Source organism: Cervus elaphus, chromosome 30, assembly GCF_910594005.1.
Source record: "Cervus elaphus chromosome 30, mCerEla1.1, whole genome shotgun sequence".
NCBI classification, from domain to species: Eukaryota; Metazoa; Chordata; class Mammalia; order Artiodactyla; family Cervidae; genus Cervus; species Cervus elaphus.
Window position 1 is genome coordinate 48070457 of NC_057844.1, and position 20474 is coordinate 48090930.

Genomic DNA, 20474 nt, shown 5'->3' on the forward strand with positions numbered 1-20474 from the left:
AATAATGATTGCGTTAGCAGGTTGCTTTCTTTTTGATTCTAAAGAAAATGCTCTCCCCCCGCCCCCATTAAGCACCCTGCTGACTACTGGTCAGAAGAAATACCTATTCCAACATTAAATAAGTTTTATTTTTCAGTATTTTTGTAAGGAATGGTTGTTGAATTCTATGAAATGTCAGAATTTATTGAGAGGATTATAGAGTAATAGTTCCTCTTATTTAACAACAGATTTCCTTTTTATTCCTCTTCTATCTCCTTTTCCTCTTAATCCTATTTCTTGGCTTATACCCAAAATGTCTTGGCATTATAATAAAACCAGACAACAAAAGTATTTCTTTCTTTCTTTGTGGTTGTTCCTCTGTTCAGGAACCACACAATCACAGTCTGAGCTACATCTGTGGTTCTAAATTTCTTCACTAATTTTATCACTGGCAGGAAACAAGAAGCTGGTTCTTTTCTGCCAAATCCTTTTACTTATTATTTTTTAATTCAATTCCCAGACCCTAGATGGCTGAGCTTACTTAGGGCCTCCCAGGTGACTCAGTAAAGAATCTGCCTGCACATGCAGGAGATGCAGGTGACGCAGGTTTGATCCCTGGCTCAGCAAGATCCCATGAAGGATGAAGTGGCAACTCACTCCAGTATTCTTACCTGAAAAATCCCATGGACGGAGAAGCCTGGTGGGCTGCAGTCCATGGGGTCGCTAAGAGTTGGACATGACTGAGGACTAAGCAAGAGCTTACTTAAGGCCTAACTTCTATGTCACAAAGGAATGAATTTTTTCAGATCTTAGAAGTGCTAAAGAACTTAGAAAGTAAAAACAAAAAGCCAATCAGCTAAAGCCCAGGAAGTTAAGTAATTTTTTCCAATAGTATTCAGAAGTGTCTAGTAGTCTGAAGCCAAGATCTCAGCCTGCCAACCACGTAATATTTTTCACATACCATAATTTTCCTCTTGTCCATTTGGTTTGGGTAATGGAACTTTTCCCATATGAATTATATTTAGGACCTGAAACATTAGAAAAGCAAATGAGGGGCTCTCATCTATGCCAGTCATTCTGATATCTTCACAGTGGGTGGTTAAGTAATGCTGACATTGAAGAGAAAGGTTACAGAATGAATTAAGAGGTCATGTGTCAAAGAGTGGATGGCATGACCCTGGGCAGGGATGAGTGTGGGGCATCCACCAGGGAGGAATGAATGATGGGACAACAAAGGACTGACCTCACTGCAGTGGAGGGAATGGGCAGTAAGGGAGTCTGATGTCAGGTTTAAGTTTTGCTGCCCTATATCAGAAGCCTGATAGTAATACAACAGATTGAAGAGAAACTATCATAGGTTCTACAGGTGGGAAGAAAACAAAGTGGCTACAATAGAAGATGAGTTTTTGAGGAATCATGTCCCAACCATGTTTCACATTCAAAAGCAGTTTATATGAAAACTATCTGCTCTAAGGTACACACGCTGTCTCCCTTAGTCCATTATAAACCAGTAAGTGATTTTGAACAAAATGTTCCCAAATTTACTGATTTGAAATCTTTGAATAAGAAAGTTTCTGATGGAATCAAACTCACACTGAAAACTATGTTTTTTCCAAAAGCAATGCAAACATGAGGGAAGGAAACGAATAACTTTTTAAAAATTAAATTTGTTATTTTGTATTGGAGTAAAGCTGGTTAACAATGTTGTGGTATTTTCAGGTGAATAGCAAAGGGGCTCAGCCATACATACACATGTATCCATTCTCCTCTAAACTCCCCTCCCATCCAGGCTTCCACATAACATTGAACAGAGTTCCCTGTGCTATACAGTAGGTTCTTGTTGGTTATCCATTCTAAATGCAGCAGTGGAACCAATACTTTCTGAATGTCCACTATGTGTCAGCAATAAGCTTAAGGTGACTGCTGAGGCCAGCTACAGGGTCAGGGAGCCTCTCAGTCTTTCCCCAAGACATTATAACAAGCTGACAGTAACACTGTGGCATATTTAGCTTCATCTCTGAAGGATTAGCTCAAATAAAAATCATCAGAAAAGCATAAACTAGAGCTGAGTTTTCATCGCCACCTAATTCACTTCTTCCTTGAAGTGTTTTAATGACTATTCTCTAAATCTAGGCTTTTGTCTTCAGAACTGGCAATTCTCTTCACATTTTGTTCTTTACCCTAAAACTTAAAAATTATTTTTGTTCATGGAGATTCATTATATCCATATGTGTGTGTGTGCATGCGTGCCAAGTCACTTTGGTCATGTGTGACTGTGTGTGACCCTATAGACTGTAGCCACCTCTGTCCATGGGATTCTTCAGGCAAGAACACTGGAGTGGGTTGCCATGCCCTCCTCCAGGGGAATCTTCCAGATGCAGGGATCAAACCCATGCCTCTTATGTCTCCTACATTGACAGTCATGTTCTTTACCACTAGCACCGCCTGGGAAGCCTATATCTGTATGTATGGGCCCTAAATGATGGACTCAGGTTTTCTGATGAAATACAACTGCTAACAGTTCGTCCCCTCCAAGACAATATGAGACTGGACTATTGGAATACTGAAGACTTTCACTTTATTATTTCTTTGTTTTATCACATTAAAAATTCTAAACTCATAATACAAAAAGTTATTTTCCTGGGCAAAGGTTTTTCTCCTGTTTCATATATATTCTCAACAGGCAACAGGCCTGCAAAATTAATGGTTGTTTTCAGGTCCAGCACATCTGTGTTGGTCACGGTACCCACGTTGTGTACACCCACACTCATGCTCTAAATTTGGTTCCCATGGCAAATATCACCTTAAAATTTCCAAAATTATGGTGGAAGGAGGGCATGTAAAATTTGCAACATATTGAAAACATTTACTAAATCATTTCCATGGGGGAAAACACTGTCACAGATGAAAAAGTTGAGTTTGTTCACCTAAGTACCACAACATGTCAATAAAGCAGAATACGAGTCTTCTTATTCTTGTCAAGAAAGCAGAATAAGGATCAGCTTATATTTATTCGGAATGAGCTAACAGCCTGGGTAATGAGTTCATCTTTCCAAATGCAATCTTTCCTGGCCAAATACTTTTTGATACCTCAAGTGCCTACTTGACATATCCACGTTTTTGGCCTCAGGGCACTTCAGACCCTGTTCATGTGAAGAACTCAATCCATCATCTTCTCCATCTGGATCAGGTCTTTCCCCTTTCAGTGTCCTCTCTCCCAGGACATACCAATTTCAAATTACCTGGCATCCCAGGACAGACAATGGTGCCTCATTCTTGACTCCTCCCTCTTCTCCAACCCATAAATCCCACCCGTCTTCAAAGGCTGACAACTTCACATGCCAAACTGCTCTCTCATTTGTCTATTTCTCTCTACACCAGCTATCCCACTCTATTCTAGGCTACCATCCAGCATATACTACATGGAACATTGCAATAGTTTTTTTAACTCATCTCCCTGCATTCTTCACGCCTTAATCAATCTATTGAACCCAGGATACTAGTGGTTATTCTAAAATGCAAATTTCATGATACCATGCCCCTTCATAAAATGTTTCACTAGTTCTCCAATTCTCTTAGGACACTTTTCAAATTATTCTCACGATCTGGTTTCTGTTTATTTCCCTACAATCAGATAAGATCACTCTAACCAGTGCCTTGTTACCCTGTAAGTTCTGGATATTCTAGACCTTCAGGACTTAAAGTCTCCATGTTCTCTCTTCATTCTGATAGTTACGCCTTTCAGAGAACACTCTTTTCCCTTGCTCCTGTAACCTGCCTAATTCCCACATCTCCTTTAATCATTTACTCTGATTTCACTTCCTCCAGGAAAGACAGCATCCTCCAAAATCTGTGTCAAGCAGCCTCGCTTCATGTAAAGTGAAAGTGAAAGTTACTCAGATGGGTCTGTCAAACTCTTTGTGACCCCATGGACTACACAGTCCATGGAATTCTCCAGGCCAGAATACTTGAATGGGTAGCCTATCCTTTCTCCAGAGGATCTTCCCACCCCAGGAATCGAACCGGGGTCTCCTGCACTGCAGGAGGATTTTTTTTTTACCAACTGAGCTATCAAGGAAGCCCTCATGCAAACTTTCTTTGAAAGAACTTCTCTTTCTCTAAAATCTTTCTCCCCTTTTGTATGATCTCTTCCTGATGGATAATAAACTCCTAAAAACTGTTCAAAGAGCAAATCAACCTATGTTAGAAAGTGATCTTCAAGTTGATTTTTAGATACAAACAGCAGCAATACATATTTTCCTCCCCTCCCTTTTTCTTTCTTTCTCAAAGAAAACCTTATTCCATGATACTTCTAGGCTCTATTCACTTGTACTCAATTTGTCCACTAACACGAAGCTGAAGACAGAGAGAGAAATCACTTAATATTTAAAGAGAGTCATAAATATCTAGCGCCAGACAATTCCTTGGAGACTTTTTAAAAGCAGCTGAAAAAGCTCCGCTACTCATGACTATCATCCATCCAAGTCTGACCCATTTCCGCAGTCCTTAAGAAAGAGACTAGAGAAGAAAATGAGAGAACTGTGGAGTCAGGTGTTTTCTGCCTGGTTTGGGGGCTGGGGGAGGAAGGGGATTACATGCTTATTTCAACCAAATGTAAACAGGATGGAGAGCAACCAATTCTATCATAAATATAATACTTATAAGAAGGGGAAATTTTATGCTGTAAATCTTGGCTGGACATGTACTTAGCAATACATTTATTATCCTTCTAACTACCTAAAAATGGCAAAAAAGAGAGACCAACAGGTAGTGAAGGGTGAAAGCATGAGCAGCCTACACCCTCATCTTTTGGCATATAGTATGTGAAGAGTTCCGTGAATTAAGGGACTTCACAGAAAGAAGCTACACCTCAAGAGAATTTGCAGCCATGCAAGGCAACTGCAGCAGAAAACAACCATCGTCTGATGACAACAGTTGGGCGAGATGGGGTGAAAAATATCATGCTAGCATCAGATGTCTCATATTAGGGAACTATACAGTGTAGGCCCAGGAGGCCACCAGGCACCCTGCCCAGAGAGGGGGCTGGAGGCATGGACCACTGGCAAACTGAAAGGACACATGGCTGCCCAGCTTTGCAGGTCCTGTGAGAAGGGGAAATAAAAGTGAACGTCATCTAAATGGAGAACTCCGCATCACTGAGGCCATGAGTGGTAAAGAGCTAGCCCAAGTCAGATCAAACTGTCAAGTGACTCTCATTACGATCTTCTCTCCCCGGTCACCTCCCATTCCCACCTATTAGGTGGAGGGAAGGATGCAGAAACCATCACTGCCCTCCTCCCCATTTCTTGAGACACATTCCAAGGTGAGGAATAAGATGAAGATAAAAAAAGAAGAAAAAAAATTTTCTTTTAAGGTTTCACTTCCCTTCTGAGTCATTTGCAAAAGAGAAGCACCTCCAGTTGGATATGAGGTTGAAGTATGAAACTGGACTGAAAGTTTTTTCTCTTTGAATAACCAAAAGTAGTGACTATAATATATACATAATATATTATAACTATAATAAGTTATTAAAAACATTGGAGATGAGATGCCAATTAAAGGGTACAAATGGGAAACCAACAGACTCAGGAAAAAAATGTAAAATAAAATATCAGGTTTATACTTTACCAAATTCAGATTGTTCAGTAAACTGAGGAAATCTCAGTCATCAAAAAAATAAAACCATCTAAGATAATAACTGGGAGAGTGGAATTGACACTTAAGAAGACCACATGTTAATGACAAAATGTATTTAAGCTCTTCCCTAATACTCAATTGGAGAAGGACATGGCAACCCACTCCAGTATTCTTGCCTGGAGAATCTCATGCACAGAGGAGACGGTGGGCTACAGTTCACAAGGTCGCAAAGAGTCGGACGTGACTGAAGCCACTTAGCACACACACATAATACTGAATAGATGAATCATTCTGTTGCCAACCACCTCTATCTTCATTAAGTTTTATTAAATGTTAGTCATAATAACGACTGAAATAGATGTTCACAAAATATAAGAATATGGCTTAAACCTTTTAACACATTTTTTTTTTCAATTTAATGTATTATAGAATGATGTAAACATCAGTGAAATTCAGAGTTCTATGTCTTACTGGGATGATTACATGATTTTCAAATACTATAAAGTCTTAAGCAACTACATTAGCGCTCATGAAAAATCTCACTAAGTACATAGACTCATGATTCTGAAACTATAATTTAAAACTATAGTTTTTAACTTCTAAAAAACTAATCATACATGGTAAGAAATTGCTTTTTGTAACATTTCAACTGAAATCTCATTCTTGAAAAAAAAAAGTGAAAATATTCAATTCTGTGGCCAAAATTACCAAATTTCTACACATCTCCCCTTTTGTAAAAACATTCTATTGGCTTCCTAGATATACTGCTCATGACTATAAATGCAGGCATACCAAACACTTCACACATATCCTAATCAGAGTGAGATTTTTGTTGGCCCATCTGCTTTAAATTGCATGCCAAGAATCAAGAAAAATCTTGGAAGTTCTAAGTCCTGGTTGTAAAAACAGAAGATAAACTCTGAATCACAGACTGTTAGCCCTGGAAGAAAATGCCAATGACAACTTGATTAATTCAATGGCCATTCTGATTGAAGTAAAGAAATAATAGACTTCTCTAAACAGTGTAACTGCATACACCCTAAAATCGTTTAACACAGACCCATCACTCTTAACAGTCTTTTTGGGTTGCTGTTTATGTAGTCGTTTCAAAAACTTGAACCCGCATTCAGGAGACATTCTATAGTTAGCTGTGGCTTCATCTACAGAGACAAGGAGCAACATGATCTCAGGTTCTTAACATTCCTTTGAAATTTATTTCAAAGCTGTGCTAAACAAATCAGTCAGAAATCCTCAGCCAAGGAGTCCACCCACGTTCAACAACCTTTCTTCACCTAATGATAATTACAGTCTATGGAACAGGCAGCCTCTAATAAACAGCATCAACTTCAGAAGACAGATATCTTTGAAGGGACCTTTCCGTTGCCATAGAAATATCTTCAGGCCACCTTGTCCTCAGCATGAAACATTACCTTCACATTAACCTGCTATTAACGGTGTATGTGCAAATCCATGTGTGTGTGTGTTTGAGTGAGGAGTATGCATGCACACATGCACACGTTGGGATGGCTTGGGGGCATATATTAGCCCAAATTATAGGATAATTTACCCTGTCCTGTTGGTTATAAATAATACGTAGTCCGTAGCTCTAAAACATTCCCCCAAAAGGAGAACACAAATCTTCTCAGTGACAGCAGCCCCTGATTAATGGGTTCTTGCTCCCTTGGTTCAATTGCAAACTTTCATAATGCAGCAAAGCAATAAAGCTCAGCAAAGAATTCTCCATACTCCTTTTCCTCATTCTAACCTCTGGGGTCAGTGGCTTCCTAAAGAAAAGGTAGCAGCAGCTGCTGCGAAATGAAGAAAGAAACTTCATCATGTCAACCCAAACATGAAAAACATTTTAGGAATCATGAATTCAGGGTGCAGAGGTTGAAATTCTGTTTAATAAACTATTTTAAAAGTTGTTTTTAAAAGAATCAAATGAACTTCCCTCAGGCATATTATGAGCTAAAACATCCATGTTCCTTTCACATATCCATAGTATATACCCTTTGGGACCAGAGGAATGAGACAGAACTGAGCCATCTACAGGGCTTATTATTTTAATGGGCTTTAAGAAAGTAAATATACAAAAAAATGTAATTGCTTAGACTTTTATTATCTCCAAATACTTATGGACAGGGAAGTCTGGCATGCTGCAGTCCATGGGGTCATAAAGAGCTGGACACAACTGAACAACAATAAAATACTTATGGAGGATGTCAGGGAGCAGGCAAGGAGGGAAGGTATGGGGAAGGGTGTTAGAAGGGGGTTAAGAGAGTCAGAAATGGCAGAGAAGGGTACAGAAAGTTTTAATGCTCAGTTACTCTGAAGTAGGTTTTCTATTTCTTGGTCACTTTACATATGCAATTTGTTTAATTCAAGAATTACTGGCATTAGATGAAGCTGTTTACCATGTGTTCTCTCGATTATTTGTAAAACACCATGAAGGGAAGAGGTGGAAGCAGTGTTTTGCCATCGTTACAGAGTGGATATTAAAGCTCAGGAAGATTAAACGATTTGCCCAAGTCCGCAGACTTGCTCACAAAGCTGCCGGGAAGCGAAAATAACTCGATAGCCAGGAGTTTTCCAAGACTACATTATTATGGTATTACTTGGGGTCTCACTTTATTCAGCATTAATAGACACACACTGCATTCTAAAATATTCTTTATCATAAACAATGAAGAAATTTCCTCAGCACACAGTAATGATTCGCTGTTAAATCAAGAATATTAAAGATTTCTTCTATCCTTTTATTCTCAAACTACTAAAGACCCAATACAACAATAGTCCTCTGTTAAATTTCAATCAGATGATGATGCAACTAAGATTAGTGAAAGTCTCACACAAGGAGAAACCTAAAAATAAGTGCTGTCCAGCAATATGACCCTGAGTTTGGTTCAGTTCATTTTTTTTTTTTTAATGCTATTTCTTTTGGAGAATTGCAAAGGGATTCGTCTAAACAGTCTTTGTTAGTTTACCCGAATAGGAGACAGTTGATTTATTCAGATAGTTTCCTCTGCGTATGCCACTGAAAATTTTTCTTTATGTTTTTTACCAAGAAAGCCCACAAATCAAGACGTTATACCTTTTCATCTATGGTTAAAAAAAAAAAAAAGATTTAGGTAACGTGATCTAACAGAAGATATCATGTCACTTGGCCTTGTCTAGTAGATAGCTTAATTTTTAAAGCAGTACCATTTTTCTTAATAAATATGCTGTCTGTGTGTGGCATTTGTGTGTGGCAAAACATACTGACATAGTGATGAAGTGATCTTCACTTGAGGAGATGGGCAATAAACACCAAAATCAACCAGAATGTCTGAAATCTTATTAATTATGGCATCCCACAAATACATCATAAACCTGTAAGTTCAGCTGTACGAGGAAAATAACATAGATTGATGTATTTGACAGGATATTTTAAAAATATAGGAAAGGAATAAAAAATCTGGCCATCTTTCTAAGATATTCATATTATTATGAAGAATAGAGTTTTTGACTCTAAAACCAAATTCAAGAATGGGACTGTGTAGTTTTTTTCTGACAGTTTCACTACCCACAAATATAACATTTGAAAGGTACCATTTTCATCAAATAGGTAGATCAACTGAATTTTAACAAAAGGGCACATGAGAAAGTTAATGCCCCAGAAGCTTCAAAACTTTCCCCTGCTCTTGGCTCAGGCTATAACAAAGTCAAGCTAAAGATACACAGTGAATATAAGAAAATGGTTCACATCAAGGAGGATCACGATCAATTCTTGTTAATGACAATTACAACACTGGGAATCAACAACCTACAAAGTAAATTTCTGGATAGCAGTTACAGGCAAAGATATGGCTATAAATGCATATTCAATAGATCAGATTGAAGCAAACAAAATAATCTCAACCACAGACTTTTGCCAATCAGGTTCAAAGGTTGTACATGTCAATTATAGCTATCAAGGGTCATTAAAAAACCTACTACCCTACAGTTCCTCCTAATTCTGCTGCAACACATTTGTTTTCTAGAATGTACAGGCTGACTTAATAACAACCACTTCCCCTAAATCTCTGAATTCTGTTTCCTTGGGTCATTCAATATATAGCAAATGTAATTTGCATTTGAGAACAGAATAATGCACCATTTATCAACTTCACTAAGAGATGGAAAGGTAGTTTCTCATGTGTATTTTTTAAAGTATAAACTCAATTTATTTAATTTTGATTCCATTAGCTTACTGTGAAATTCAGGTCCAAACAAGCCAAAGGACACAGTAATGTCAGTAATCCCAGCTATCCCTAAGAAATTTTGTCATTTCATTTCAGCAATGATCTTAAAGAATAGTATAACTATATTCTCAATCATTTTATTATAGGACTGTCATGTAATTTCAGTGTCTGCACTTGTATACATATTTCCTAATGTAGCAGCAACATTCTAAGATACAACTTCAACAGCAAGGGCTAATGCAGTGGAAAAGGAATGGAAGTGGGCTTGGCAGTGATGCCCATGACCCAAGCATGGGCCAAAGGATAACGCTGGGAGCCCGATGATGTTTTCCAGTAATTCAAACTGGCAGTAAGACACAGAACTCAGTAGACAGGATTATCAGACTCAAAAGGCCTGTGTGCTTTAGCAGTCAGAAGCCATTCATTTTGATAGCAATTTACACTCAGCAAAAAAAATCATCATCCATCACAGGTGTGATATTAATTTAAATTTTACAGATTCCTGAAATGTTGATTCAATTTAATGTGCATGTCTGTTTTGTTTGTATGGCTACATGAGACCAACTATACTAGTGTTTTAAGCCTGTTTTAATATGTATCTATTTAACGAAATATTACAGGCTTCCCAGGGGGCTCAGGGTGAAGAATCTGACTGTAAAATAGAAGGCACTCACAATGTGGGTTTGATCCCTGGGTCAGGAAGATCCCCTGGAGGAGGGCATGGCAACTCACTCCAGTATCTTTGCCTGGGGGAATCCCATGGACAGAGCAGCCGGGTGGGGTATAGTCCATGGCGACACAGAGTTGGACATGACCCAGCATGCGCACACACACCATGCGGTATTATAAACAAAGAAAATCCTATACTACTGTAGAGGTCTCAGGCTGTTTTTTCCCCTTTTAAGAAAGAATCTCATTACTCACATTTTACCTGGAGCTGACCACCACTCCTGTGCTTCAGTCACCTCTGACTTTTGTGCTCAAGTTCAAGAATTTCTATAAGCATTAGTTCCTGTATTCTTGCCATTGTTAATTTATGTTAATAAGAAAATTCCAATTCCAGAGAGCTATTTCCCCATTAATTGAGTAGGTGCACTTACCCGCACTGTCCCCTTTTCACGACAGCATTAGGTTCACACGCGTGCTCAGTCATGTCACACTCTCTGTGACCCCATGGACTGTACCATGGGATTTGCCAGGTAAGAATACTGGCGTGGGTCGCCATTTCCTCCTCCAGGGGATCATCCCAACCCAGGGATCGAACCCATGTCTCCTACATCACAGGTGGTCTCCTGCATTGGCAGGCAGATTCTTTACCATGGGTACCAACTGGGAAGTCCCTTGATATCTTTATAATACGTACATAAAAGCAGCGACCATCTTGAAATACTGCACTAAAGGGATCCTTATATTTTTAACACTGAATAGATAGTAAAACAAAACTTGTTAGGTGTGTAATACATTTTTCTTCAAATTAAACATCAGAAAAAATGTTCATGTTCATAAGGATGGGTCCTCTTTGTGAAATTTCACTTCAATATGGTATCATCCCCTCAAAATTAATTAACTTACCTAAAATCAAGCATCTCTTTCCCATACGAAATATTTCATCTCAACTTGCTCGTAGACCCAAGACTTAACACATGAGATCTTTGATGGATTTACAAAATCTTTGGCTGAGGAATTTAAAAGATCACCTCCAACACTGTCAGGGCAAGAATGCCAAGTAAAATCCATGCAAAGTATTCAACTAAATTCTGTTTCCACCCTACTGGTAATAGAGCACAGAGCACTCATCAGAAAGAGGATCTTGTTTTTCAAACAATGCCACTTGTTAGTAACCTCTTCCTTCCTCATATATATCAACCCTGACTTCCTATAACTTCTGGTTTGTAGTAATATCGTCTTCTAAACTACATTCAATTACATATATATATATATATATGATAAACTTTCAAAAATCTGAACTTCTATTGAGTCTCCTCCTATGTCTGTTGTTCTGGAGGCTAAATCTGTTACACAGTTATGTTAATGTGAGCTGACTTCAAATCCTTCACCATCCCGACCACTTGCATCTAAAGTGATGCCATTTTCTCAAAGTAAAGTCTGTTGCCCTCATAGGACATTTGTAGCATTTCCAGCACAAAGTCAAAGAAATTTTAAGAGCTGTGATACCCAGTCAGCCATTCACTATCCATCTACATGTAAGTGAACATCCATTATGACCTAGACATGACTTACTGTGTTAAAAAACAAAACAAAAAACTCTGAATAGATGTTTCATTATCTATGAATCTACTCTGCGTTCCTCTCGTTCAGTCCACCTTTTTCCATCTTATCTAAATAACTTAAAGGAAGCTTCACCATTTTCTTGAATTGCTAAAATCAACAAAGTGTTTGGTTTTTCCTTGATCTACTATTTCAAGAAGCTTTTCCTTTGGGTAATTTTGTATATCATCACCCTATAGTGGTACATTTCCTTAAAATTTATCAATTTTTAAATTTAAAATTTCCAGCCATAATTTTTGGATCTATCCAATGGCTCAGCAACATGAAGAGAATAGCAATTACTAGCCCTTGGTATTAAAACATAATCAGGGGTTCACAGAGGTTACAGAATGTTAGGTGCAGGGCTGGTATTAAACACCAAGGCTTCATTCCTCATTTGTTTCAGGTTTCCTCCAACCTGCCTTGCTTCTGAGCAGGCTTTGATTCTAGGAAACACCCATGTTCACTCCACATTAGTTCAAACAATATATTTGATATTCTCTAAAAAAGAAAAAAAAAGAAAAATTGGGGGAGGGGTTACAACTACTCTAACACTCAAGAGCTTTCGGCATTTATGTATTTGCTCTATAGTTAAAGGCTGAAGATTTGATAGAAATAAAAGCAATTTAATTCTGTATTTTTAGTTCTCATGTGTTCTAAAAGACAAATACCTCAATAATGGACAAAAGTTTGTAATCAAAACATAAATGTAACACTATAAGCTAAAGTTTCAGATTATTCTGCTGCTTGTACTAAGGCAACTTGAATTCTAGTCACAAAATTTTCAGCTAACGGGAATACTGAACTACATAGTAATGAATTCAACCTTGTGACTCTTAAAAAATAAACTTAAAATATCAGAGACAGAGGATAAGGTATGGTAGTATATGAATGAATGGGTTGTTTTTTTTTTTATCTCAGCTTATTAAAATGAAATGTATTACTTTATTTTTGTTCATAAGGTCAATATAAGATGATATATAGCAATGGCCCCTCTAATAATATAAATTTAGTGGAATTTCAGGATAATCTTTGAAGATGCAACAGAATGTCTCAGTACTGCATATTCATCCAGGAGATTAACAGTCAAGCACACTCCTAAAGTCAGCAATAGAGAAACACAGAAGATTGGTTTTTAAGTTCACAGAAAAGATGCATGTGTATGCGAGTGTGCTCAGTTATATTCTATGCTTTGCGACCCCTAGGGCTGTAGCCCACAAGGCTCCTCTGACTATGGAATTCTCCAGGCAAGATGGGAGTGAGTTGCCATTCCCTTCTCCAGGGGATCTTCCTGACCCACAGATCAAACCCACATCTCTTCATCTCCTGCACTGGCAGGCGGATTCTTTACCAGCTGAGCCATCTGGGAAATCCAAAAATGTATACATTTCTATAGAGTGGAGGAGATATATATATATATATATATATTAACTTGTTCTAATTGATGAATTAATTATTTTAATGTACGTAGAATAAATGTATCAAGAGTTACAGAAAGAAGAAAAGTATTCAGATGAAAACAGTATAAACACTAGACCAAAACTTTGTATTCCCTACATTTTGAACCACAGAAAGGTACACATTCACTCTATGACTCTGATCATTTCAAAGTAAACATAACCTTTTAAATAAAACTGTTTTGTAGGCCAGAAGCCTACAGTTTCTCCAATGTTCCTGCTCCTTTTATGCTTCTATAAGGTACAATGATTTAAGGTAGGATACGTCCAGAGTTGAATGGTTTGGGGTTTTTCTGCCGTTGTTGTTGTTTTCTGTTTTGTTTTGTTTTGCCCCAAGTAAGGCTACGCTAAAGAGCCTAACTATTTACTGCTCCTTCACAACAGCTCCCAGAAGAAGGTAGGTTCTAAATTAGCTTCTTTAAAAAATGCTACCAATTGTTTACTTGTAAACAAGAGCTACTAGAGCTAATTTAGTGGTTTCTAAGTTCACTATGGCAAAGTCTGCTCACTTGTCCTCCATATGTTGTTTGAAAAATCACCAGAGTTCATGAGGCCACAAGTGAAGGCTCCCACTGAGCGGCCGGCCTTTGGGCTATGCCCAGTCACTTCAGTCATGTCTGACTCTTTGCAGCTCCGTTGATCATAACCCACCAGGCTCCTCTGTACGTAGGATTCTCCAAGCAAGAACACTGGAGTGAGTTCCCATACCCTCCGCTCCAGGGGATCCTCCTGACCCAGGGATCAAACCGGGGTCTCCTGCATTGCAGGCGGATTCTTTACCGCTGAGCCACTGGGGAAGCCTGGCCTTCCTTCAAGCAACTCCGAAGAGAAAACACAAACATGAACACTTCTTTGTGGATACTCTTCTAGGTCAACTGTGTCCTGCAAAATGATACATTGAATTCCTAATCTCCAGAGCCTCAGACTGTGACCTTATTTGGAAATAGAGTTGTTCCAGATATAGTGAAGATTGGAGTAGGGTGGGCTCTTAGTCCACTCTGACAGGGCTTCTTCAGAGAAGAGACTGAGAGAGAAATACACAAGGAGACAGGGGTTGGGGTAACGCATCTAATGGCCAAGGACCTTGACCTTGGCCTTGGCCTTGGCCTTTTGGCCACACCAAAAGCTAAAAGAAGTTAAGAGAGGATGTTCCTATACAGGTTTCACAGTGAGTGTGGCCCTCCCAACACTTAATCTTGGACTTCTCCAAGGGTGGGAGACAATCCATTTCTGTTGTTTGAAGACACAAGTTTTGCTGTAATCTGACATACCCATGTCTTCTTTAACTTTTTATTTTGTATTGGGGTATAACCAATTAATAAAACTGTGACCGTTTCAGGTGAAAAATGAAGGGACTCAGCCACATATATGCAAGTATCCATTCTCCTCCAAAACGCCCTCCCACCCAGGCTGCCGCGTAACATTGAGCAGAGTTTCACGTGCTATACAGTAGGTCCTTATTGGTTATCCATGTTGAACACAGCAGTGTGTACATGACCATACCAAACTCCCTAACTGTCTCCTCCCCCGCAACAACCATGTTTGTTCTGTGAGTCGTTCTTAACGCCTTCTTTTTCTCTCTTTCTTCCTCCTATAACGCAAGGTACTTACACTGCCCTCACTCACAGCATGTAGCCTCAGGCTTCCTCCCCTTGGCCGGTAACTTTCCCTCTCTCTTGACCACCCTTCTCCACATCTCTTCATGTCATCAATGTATCTTTCGAGCTCATCTCTGAGTTACCTTCTCCATGTCACATCACCTAATCTCCTCCCAGGTCGGTTCTGTGTGGGGCTTCTTTCCCCCAAGCACAGCATACAAATCTGCGACACACGTCTGTCTTCTCCAGTCCACTGTCGGCTCTGACATGACACCATTTCTCACCGTTGCACCGCCAGAGCCAAACTTAGTACTAGGCTCAGAATATCTACTCCTACTCCTACTATCATGTGCCTTCCTCTCTTCACATCCCCTTTCTGTCATGTATCACGTAATCCTCAATTTAGAATTTAGTAGGTGACTTTAGGGCTTCCTTGGAGAAAATCCTTAGATATACCTGTAGGAAAAAACCCAGCTGGTACTTCACTTGGGACCCATAGCCCAGCTTTGCCGTAATTTTCACCATCACCTGTAAGTCAGGGTCTGCATTCCATTCAGCCTGGTTGTCTGTCCTGTTAATCAGCAGGCAGGTGAAGCAGCAATGTGAGAGGTTAAGTATCAACATGACTGTTCTTCCCTTACCTTGAGATAAGCGCCCAGGAGTGGATTTTCACCCCCTTGACTCTCATAGAGAAAAATAGAGGGGCTGGAACTGGATGGTTCAGGAAATGAAAGCAAGCATTGATGCCAGTGATGACCAAAAGAGCAGATTTGAACTTCAGTTCAGTCACTCAGTCATGTCCGACTCTTTACAACCCCATGGACTGAAGCACGGCCAGGCTTCCCTGTCCATCACCAACTCCCGAAGCGTGCTCAAACTCAAGTCCCTCAAGTCGGTGATGCCATCCCAACCCTCTGTCACCCCCTTCTCCTCTTGCTTCAATCTTTCCCAGCATCAGACTTTTCCAGTGAGTCAGTTCTTCGCATCAGGTGGCCAAAGTATTGGAGTTTCAGCTTCAGCATCAGTCCTTCCAATGAATATTCAGGACTGATCTCCTTTAGGATTGACTGCTTTCATCTCCTTGCAGTTCAAGGGACTCTTAAGAGTCTTCTCCAATAGCACATTTCAAAAGCATTAATTCTTTGGTGCTAAGATTTGAACTTAGCACACACAAAAACAAAATAAGCTTTCCACACCTTTCAAATAAAACATAGTTGTTGCTAAAATTTATTATATTTTTAAAGCACTTTAGTATAAATTAATATTACCTTCAATATACTTTCAACTGCTCTTGTTAACTCACGCTCACGCTCAGCAGCTAAGTCGTGTCTGACTCTTTGCAACCCCATAGACTGTAGCCCAGCAGGCTCTTCTGTCCATGGGATTTCCCAGGCAAGAATACTGGAGTGGGTTGTCATTTCCTTCTCCAGGGGATCTTCCTGACCCAGGAACTGAACCCACGTCTCCGACATTGCAGATGGATTCTTTACCACTGAGCCACCAGGGAAGCCTTGTTTTAACTACAACACTTTAAAGACTATACAGTAAAAGCGGTATATGCCAAACTTCTAAACGCAGCAATACACACTATGATTGCATCTTACATAGCTTTAGAAGTATTTTTCTTGTTGAAAGAAAAAAGTCAGTAAAAAAGGATGAGCTCAGTCAAGTGTTTTGTAAGAAACTATTTGCACTGTATCTCTATGAATTAAATGAATTGATTTTTCATCTTTGCTGGTCCCTGGCCAGCCTAGTCCTAGGTCTGTAAGCCAACTGGCTGTTTCTTGCCAACATCAACAAAAAGCCCATGAACCTAGACTTTTCCAGTGTATACCCCAAACCACTTTACTTCAACCAAATTGAAATTTCATTTTTGACTTATGTCTGACATCTGATCCTGTCCCTCGACATTCCCATTGAAAGTCTTGTTCTTGAATCCAGCCCTGATGATATTCTTCAGTCAATCAGCACAAAGCCCTGACTTCGTCCTTCGTGTCCACCTCTCACAGGTCCACTCTTCCTGTGTGGATCATTCTGCTGTGAGTCCTGGCAGCCACGAGAAGACACATCTACTCATCCTCTGGGACCCTGGCCTAGCTGCATACCCTCACAGCGGCAAAGTTGTGCAGCATGTTTCAGGCCCCAAAGTTTCACTGAAATGAGACATTTTCACTACCTCTCAGTCTCCAGTGCACTTAGAATCATGCACCCAATATACGTTGAATGAGCAAATGAACTTTCCCCTTCAGTGAGTATCTACAAAGTTATAAATATCCAAATAGCTAAATTCTCTGGCAGGCTTTTGACTATATGCCTGAGTCTGGAAAACCAGAATAAGGTTGGTGGACACCATACAGAAGTGCCTCTGCCTTCATGCTCTTTCTTCAAAAAAACAAAAATGCAGTAGACAACACTCAGGGCTATGACAGCACTCTCTCTCTCTCATGACCCCTTTTGTGTCATTTTTTGGGCTACATTTTACTTCGAAATAATTTTAAACATACATGAAAATTATAACAAGATACAATAAAAATCCCATATACCCTTCAACCTGGGTTTTAAAATGTCACTCTTTTTACATATATGAATATAGATATACCCATATATATGAATATATATATGAATATGACTATACCCATTCACTTAACCATCTGTCAATACATCTACATCTATCTAAAAACATTTACAGACATAAACACACAAAAATGTGTTCACAGGTATGTACATACACAATTACACACCTGTGTACAAATATATCTTTTTTTTTCCTGAGTATTTCAGGATAAGTTTCAGATACAGAGCCCTTTTATCCTTAGCACATCAGCATGTATATACTAAGAATGAGTTGTATACACTCATACATAATCATTTTCTAATTATCAAAGTCAATACTTGTAACTCACCCACAAACCATGTTAAAACCGAATGAGTACTTTCTTTCAACGATGTCAGAACACTGATGTATATTCTCCCATTTATGGATCGACATTTTTTTCCAAGCTTAGAACTACAAGTAAATACGTTAAATGTTCACTATCACAACACCTTGCCCATATTTTCCCAGTCATGTCTTGTTTGCCAAAACTCATCCTCTTGATGTTTTAAGAAGAGCTCACTGGATGCCGAAGTCCCTGAGCTCTCACACGTTTAGAACAGCTTCTCTACATATTTATACTTGATGAAGAGTTTGGCTGGATATGAAATTCATGGTTCACACTTGGAATTCACACTTGAATTTCTTGAACTGCTGCTTTTCTTTGTATATTCTTTGGAGATGTCTGATGCCATGCTAAATACTTCTATTACTTGATTGATTCTTTGTTTGCTTTTGCCTGTAGGCCAGCAGTCAGCAAACATTTTCTGTGAGGAGCTAAGCAGTAAATTATTTTAGGCATTGCGGGCCACATATGTTCTTTGCCACATATTTTTGTTTTGTAACTCTTTAAAAAATATATGTAGAAGCAGTTTGTAGCCTGAATGCTACACAACTGGCCATTATATGTAGTTTGCCAACACCTGGTATAGATGATAAGATTACTTTCTTCAAAATTCACTACTTTTTTACTAGGAAATATATAGTTGATCCAGAGAAGGCAATGGCACCCCACTCCAGTACTCTTGCCTGGAAAATCCCATGGATGGAGGAGCCTGGTAGGCTGCAGTCTATGGGGTCACAAAGAGTTGGACACTACTGAGCGACTTAACTTTCACTTTTCACTTTCATGCATTGAAGAAGGCAATGGCAATCCACTCCAGTGTTCTTGCCTGGAGAATCCCAGGGACGGCGGAGCCTGGTGGGCTGCCGTCTATGGGGTCACACAGAGTCGGACATGATTGAAGCGACTTAGCAGCAGCAGGAGCAGATAGTAGATCATTTTTTTACAATTTTCCTAGGAACCTGGAAATACCTTCCAATATGTACCTTCAGGTCTTCTTTTAATTCAAGCAAGTTTTGGGGGGTTATAAAATGTTAGTAGATAACTGATGTTAAATGTTAGTCCTGTTTCATTGTTTCACTTTTCTTTTCCAGGGATTCCAATTATCCACAGACTAGATCTTCTCTATCTTCCACTTCAACAATTTTCTGTGAAACTAATTTTAACTTCATTCTATTTTCATTCTCTTAGTTATGTGCCTATGTCTTCAATGCCCCTCATTAAGTTTTCCTATTTTAATCCACTCCCCACCTTGAGCCCCTGACAATTTATAGACTTTATAGCTTATTATTTTACCTAGTTTTCCATTTCATTCCTATGTTCAATTAAATTGCATTTCACTTCTTCCTGTTTTTAGTCCATCTCTGTTCTTAAAGTTTTAACAGAAAGGTTTTCTCCCCTACATACACTAAGTCACTTCAGTCATGTCCAACTCTTTGCAACCCCATGGACTATAGCCCGCCAGGCTCCTCTGTCCATAGGGATTCTCCAGTCAAGAATGCTGGAGTAGATTGCCATGCCCTCCTCCAGGGGATCTTCCCGACCCAGGGGTTGAACCCACATCTCTTATATCTCCTGTACTGGCAAGCGGGTTCTAACCACCAGGCACCACCTGGGAATCCCTTCTCCCCTGTAGTTCCGAATAACTGTTTAGGAATATTTAATTCAGTTTGCGGTGCTGTGTTAGTTTTCTATGAAGGGAATATTCATCAACTAAGGAGATTTTTATTCTCATTTTGTTTTTATCTCAGAATAGTTCTGAAGAATGTTTATAATTTCATTTCATGAAAAAAAATGGTGGAGGCTTGGTGTGATTTACATAATTTGAGACTGCCCTCTTCTGTTAGTGTAGCAAAAATGTACCTTAATTGGCATGAATTGTACAAAATTTGTACACTGTAAAACATACAAACATTTCCTCATTGAATCGCTTGTGAGGATGATGAGCTGGGGAAGTTTTATGCTTTCCATCAATTTTTCAGTGTGTTGTGTCTTTCAGGATCTTAAATTCCCCTCTGCTTCTTCATGCTTTCACCAGAGACTTCCTAAAGGTAAATTTCTCAATTTAATCTCTTCCTTTGGATGCTGTAACAAATGACCAGAAATTTAGTGGCTTAAAATAACAGAAATTTACATTCTTTTATAGTTCTGGAATCCAGAAGCTTAAAATAAATCACATGTAGCTAAAATGAAAATGCCAGTGAAACTCATTCCTTCCGGGAAAGCTCTAGGTGAGAATTTATTCTTAATCTTCTAGCTTCTGGTGGATTCTGGTGTTCCTGGGCCTATGGCTGCATCACTCGGCCTCTGTTTCCCGTCCTCACATTGTCTTCTCTTCTGTACTCACGTCCCAACTGGCCTCCCCCTAATAAGGGCACT

The 20474-nt window shown here is 39.2% G+C and overlaps 1 protein-coding gene across 6 annotated transcripts in view; it reads right to left on the reverse strand.

The window, feature by feature from the left end:
* KLF12 (Kruppel like factor 12) overlaps positions 1–20474 on the reverse strand; it is a 511104-nt gene that overhangs the window by 222723 nt on the left and 267907 nt on the right. The window lies entirely within an intron of this gene.